We start from the raw sequence: 5497 nt of genomic DNA, 5'->3' as shown, positions 1-5497 counted from the left end.
TTTAGGGACCAAAAATCAATCCACTATACTGTTTGTATCTATATTAAGGACTACCAGAAACTGAAAGAGACAAGGAAAGATTTTCTTCTAGAGTGGACAGAGAGAGCATGGCACAGCTGATTCTCTGAACTAGGCTCCTAGCATCCAAAAGAGACAATATGTTTCTCTTTCTTAAAGCCATCCATCCTCTTTTTGGTGTTTTGATACGGCAGACCCAAAAAACTAAGATAAAATTTGGGACTGGGAAGTGGGGTGCTTCTCTACCTAAAGATACCTAAAGATGAGGAGTGGCTTTGGGATTAGGTAATGTGTAGAGGTTGAAATTGATTTAAGGTGTTTGATAGTAAATGCTTAGTTACTTTTACTAGTCTGTTGGTAGAATTGTCGACTTAACAGGTGATTCAGGTGGAAGCGCAGAAGAGAGGGAAGGAGGGTTGTAGAGAAAGCTTATATCATCATTAACAGAATGCTGCTAGAAATGTGGATGTTAAATGTGCTTTTGGAGAAACCTTCAAAGGAAATTATAAGCATGTTATTGGACACTGGAGGCAAAATGATCCTTGTTATAAAGTAGCAAAGAATTTATCTGAATTTTGTTGAATATTTTGTGGAAAGTAAAACATGTAAGTGATGAACTTAGATATATAACTGAGGAGATTTCTAAGCAAAATCATTAAGGTGCTGCCTGGTTTCTCTTTGCTGCTTATAGTAAAATATGGGAAGAAAGAGATAAGCTAAAGAATGAACTCAGCAAAAAGAAACTTGAATGAAAACATTTGGAAAATTCTATTGTAAAAAGAAAGTCTGCTGGAGAGGACTCTAAAGGTTTCGTTGAACAAATGTTTGCTAAAGATTTTATGAATGTGACCTCTGGATTCAATGAGACATCTCAGCAGAAATGCTGTCTTTGAATAAGGGCATAGAAATGGAATAATAATAAAGGAAAGCTAGAAGTCTCTTGGGATTCTGCAGGTAAGAAATGGGTCTTTGGAGCTACTTGACTGGAAACATCTATTGTCCTTCAATAAAAGGAAAAGATGATTCTGGCAGCAGTTTAGAGATCAGTAGGGCTAGCAACATGAGCATGGAGGTCAAGGGCACTGCTGCTTCAGTTTCAGATGGTAGGACCATTGCCTAGGTTTCAAATCTTGGTCTACTGCTTCCCGGATTTCAGAGGGTGATATTACTGCCTAGGTTTTGAAAGGTGGGCCACTTCCTTGATTTCAAGGTGTGGGAGGCACCACCCTGGTGAGCTGGGAGAATGGAGCCACCACCCAAAGCTGAGGGGCCAGGGCCACAGACCCAATAGCCTGTGAAAAGCGGGCCACTGCCCAAAGCAAGAGGATGGGATTGCTGACCAGATGGGCTTGAAAAACAGAGCATTGTTTTCAAGCCTTGAGGTCTAATGAGATTTGCTCTGCTGGATTTCAGTCCTAATTGGTACCTCTGACCCCTTCTTTGGTTCTGTTTTTCCCTTTTGTACTGGAAGTGTCTCCCTTATGTCTGTCTCACCGTTGTATTTTTGAAAAAGATAATTTATAGCCTAACTTTCACAGGTCCACAGATGGAGAGAAATTTTGCTACAGAATGGAGCATACCCAGACTCTCACACATACTTGATTTAGATGATTTACAAGATGAGATTCTGGACTTTGAGTTGATGTTGGAATGGGTTAGGATTGTTGAGAATGCTGGCATGGGGTGCATATATTTTTAACATGGAAAGGACATGGATTTTGGAGTCCATAAGGTGGAGTGTTATAGATTGAATTGTGTCCATCAACTAGATATTTTGAAGTCCTAACACCTTGTACCTGTGAATATGACCTTGTTTGGAAATATGTGTTTTTTTTTTTTTTTAATTAATTAATTTGTTGTCATCTTTTAAGTTAATGAAGTTACTCTGGAGTAGGGTGGATCCTAATCTGTTCTGAATGGTGTCTTGTAATAAGGGAGAGTAGTCAAGGACACAGGGCTACACGGGAGGAAAACACTATATGAAGATACATCTCTGAGCCAAGGAATGTCAAGAGACATCTGAGGTTACCAGAAGCTGAAAGAGACAAGGAAGGATCTTTGCCTAGAGCAGAAAGAGACACAGAGAGCATGATCCTGCTAATGACCTGAATTTAAGCTTCTAGCCTCCAGAACTATAAGACAATAAATTTCTTTTCTTTAAAGCCACTCACTTGGTTGTATTTTGTTATGACTGCCCTAAGAAACTAAGACAAAAAATTATGGCTATACTATTACAGTTATGGAATTATAGTTACAGTAATAGTGTGATACTTAAAGTTATAAATATAGAACTTTAGTTATGATATTACAGTTATATAGTTATAGAGCTATAGTTATAGTGTTAAAATATGGTTGGAATTATAGATTTATATTTATAATATTATAGTAATGTTATAGTGTAATATTTACAGTGCTATAGTTATAGTATTATATTTTAATTATCATGTAGTTACAAATGTAGTGTTATATTTGGAATTATATTATTACAGTTATATTTCAAATAATAAATTTTAGTTATATTCATAGTTATAATTTTAGTTTTATACCTGTAGAGCTATAATGCTATTTGTATACTGCTAAATCCACTCCTTGGAAGGAAGGTTGGGCAATCCTACTTCCGTAGTGATACTGCCTCGGAAACCCAAGGAGGGGTCGCTATGAGTCGGGGCCGACTCGATGGCACATAACAACAACAACAACAACAACAAAGTTACAATATAGTGCTATGTAGTTAAATTTATAGTGATGAGAAAGAAAGTCCTGGCAATTTACTTCTGAAAAATCAGCCAGTGAAGATCCTATGGATCACAGTACTAGGATCCTGTTGAGCATGGAGTCACCATGAGTCAGTAGCAACAACAATGTTACAGTTACAATGATAAACTTATTGTTAGAGTGTTAGTTTTATACTTGCAATGTTAATATTATAGTTTCAGTGTAGTATCACAGTTACAGACATAGTATTAAAGAGTTATAGTTATGGTGATAGTGTTATAGGTACTGCATCAGTGTTGTAGATATAGAGTTACTATTATAGTGTTAGTATTATAGTTACTGTGATACTGCTATAGTGATAGTGTTGCAGTTATAGTGGTAATGGTATAGTTATTGTGTTATAGTCATAGTTAAATTGTTATAGTTACATTGTTACAGTTCATAATTTTTTGACATAGTTACAGAGTTGTAGTTACAGTTATAAGGTAATAGTTACAGAGACATAGTTATTATTAAAATTTTATAGTTTTAGTGTTATAGTCATAGTTATTGTTACAAATTTATCATTATAGTTACAGTGTTATATTACTGTGACTCAACAGCACATAACAACAACAACAACATAGTTATAGTTATCATGCTATAGTTATAGCGTTACTCATATAGTTATAGAGTCAGTGTTCTAGTGATGGTGTTCTAGTTATAGTGTTACAGCTATAATTATAATGGCAGAGTTATCCTGTTATAGTTTTATGATTGTAGTGATCATGTTTTGGCTATAGTAATCATGTTATGATTATAGCTATATTTTTATAATTACACCATTAACATTATAAAATCTGTTGCTATCAAGTTGATTCTAACTCATAGTGACTATATAGGACAGAGTAGAACTGCACCATAGGGGTTCCAAGACCGTAAATCTTTATGGAAGCAGATTGCCACATCTTTCTCCTGCAGAGTGGCTGTGGGTTTGAACCTCTGATATTTTGGTTAGCAGCCAAAACTTAAACACTGTGCCACCAGGCTTCCTTGTTAGTGTTATAGGTTATTATTTTAGTTATAGGGTTTTACATATAGAGTTATAGTTATAAAGTTTTAGTTATAGGGTTTTGGTTTTAGTTATGGTGTTATAGAATTATGGTTATAGGGGTGTAGAGTATTAAAGTATGATAGTGCTATCATTTTAGGTATAGTGCTATCATTATAGCTATCATACTATAGTTACAGTGTTAAAGTTATAAATATAGTGCTGTTGCCATAGTTATAATGCAATAATTATTGTTATAATGATAGTATTATTGTTGAATGTTATAATTATAGTGTTAGAAATATAGCTATAATGTTAGTGTTATAAATATAGTTATAAAACTATAGCTATAGAGCTATTATAGTTATCATGCTATATTTATAGTGATAGTGTTGTAGTTACAGTGATTGTGTTATAATTATAGTTATAGCTATAGTTATACTGTTAACTATAACTATAGCTCCCATAACTGTAGTAGTATACTGTAACGTTAGCACTTTAAGTATAGAATTATAAGTGTAGTTCTATAACCACAAAACTAAAAATACATTTTAGATAGAAAAGCCTAGTGATAGACATCTGAAAACAGTCCATGAAAACCTTATGAATCACAATGGTTCAGTCTTCAACTGATCATGGAGGTGGCTCAGGACAGGGCAGTGTTTTGTTCCATTGTGCATGGGGCCACCATGAATAGGGGGCCAATTTGACAGGAACCAACAACAGCAAAACTATGTGTTAGCGCTAAAGATATAGTTCAGTGTTAAAATAAAAATCATAGTTATAGTTGTACTGATACTGTTATAATTTATATTCACAGAGTTATATTTATTAAGCTGTAGGTATAGAGTTAAAGGTATATTTTATAGTAGTAGTTGTAATTGTATAATTATAGTTATAATGATGAAGTAATATTTATAAGGGAAATAATAGTTATATTGATAAAGTTATAGTTGTGGTATTAGTGATACGATTATAGTGCTTTGTTATATAGTTTAGTGTTTTACTTCAGGTGTTATATTAATAGTTATATGTATTATGTTATAGTTATAAAACCAAACTCACTGCCATCGAGTCACTTCTGTCTCATAGCATCCCCCATTGGGTTTCTGAGGTTGTAAATCTTTATGGAAATATATTGTCCTGCCTTCCTTCTGTGGAGTGGCTGGTGACTTTGAACTGCCAACCTTCTGGTTAACATTCAAATGCCTTAGGCACTGTGCCACCAGAACTCCTAAAAATATTGCTATAGTGATAGTGTTACAATTTTTTTAAACTTTTTTGTTATTTGGGTGAAAGTTTACAGAACAAATCAATTTTCCATTCAACAATTCATACATGTTTTATTTCATGTTACTGAATTCAGTCCTTTCAATGTAACATTACTCCTCCCACTTCCTCCCTATGTTTTTTGTTTCAATTCCTTCTTCTTTCCTAATCTTTCCTGCCCTCTGAACTTTGCCCTTGGGCAAATACTTCTCTTTTGATCTTGAATGGTTACTTGTTCTTAGGTGTATGTACCTCTCTGGTGTTATTGTTCACCTTATGGACCTGTCTATTGTTTGGCTGAAAATTGAGCCAAGGGGGTGAGTTCAGTTCCAGGTCTAAAAGGTGACTAAAGGTCATAGCCTTGAGGATTCCACCAGTAAGTTTGGCCATTTTTATGATTTTGAGTTTTGTTCCACATTTTCCTCCCACCTTCTAATGTGATCTCTTTCAGAGCAATTGGCAATG

The sequence above is a fragment of the Orycteropus afer genome, unplaced genomic scaffold (genome assembly GCF_000298275.1).
Source record: "Orycteropus afer afer isolate SDZICR_OR568_19922 unplaced genomic scaffold, OryAfe1.0 scaffold00253, whole genome shotgun sequence".
NCBI lineage: Eukaryota > Metazoa > Chordata > Mammalia > Tubulidentata > Orycteropodidae > Orycteropus > Orycteropus afer.
This window is presented reverse-complemented; position numbering follows the sequence as displayed.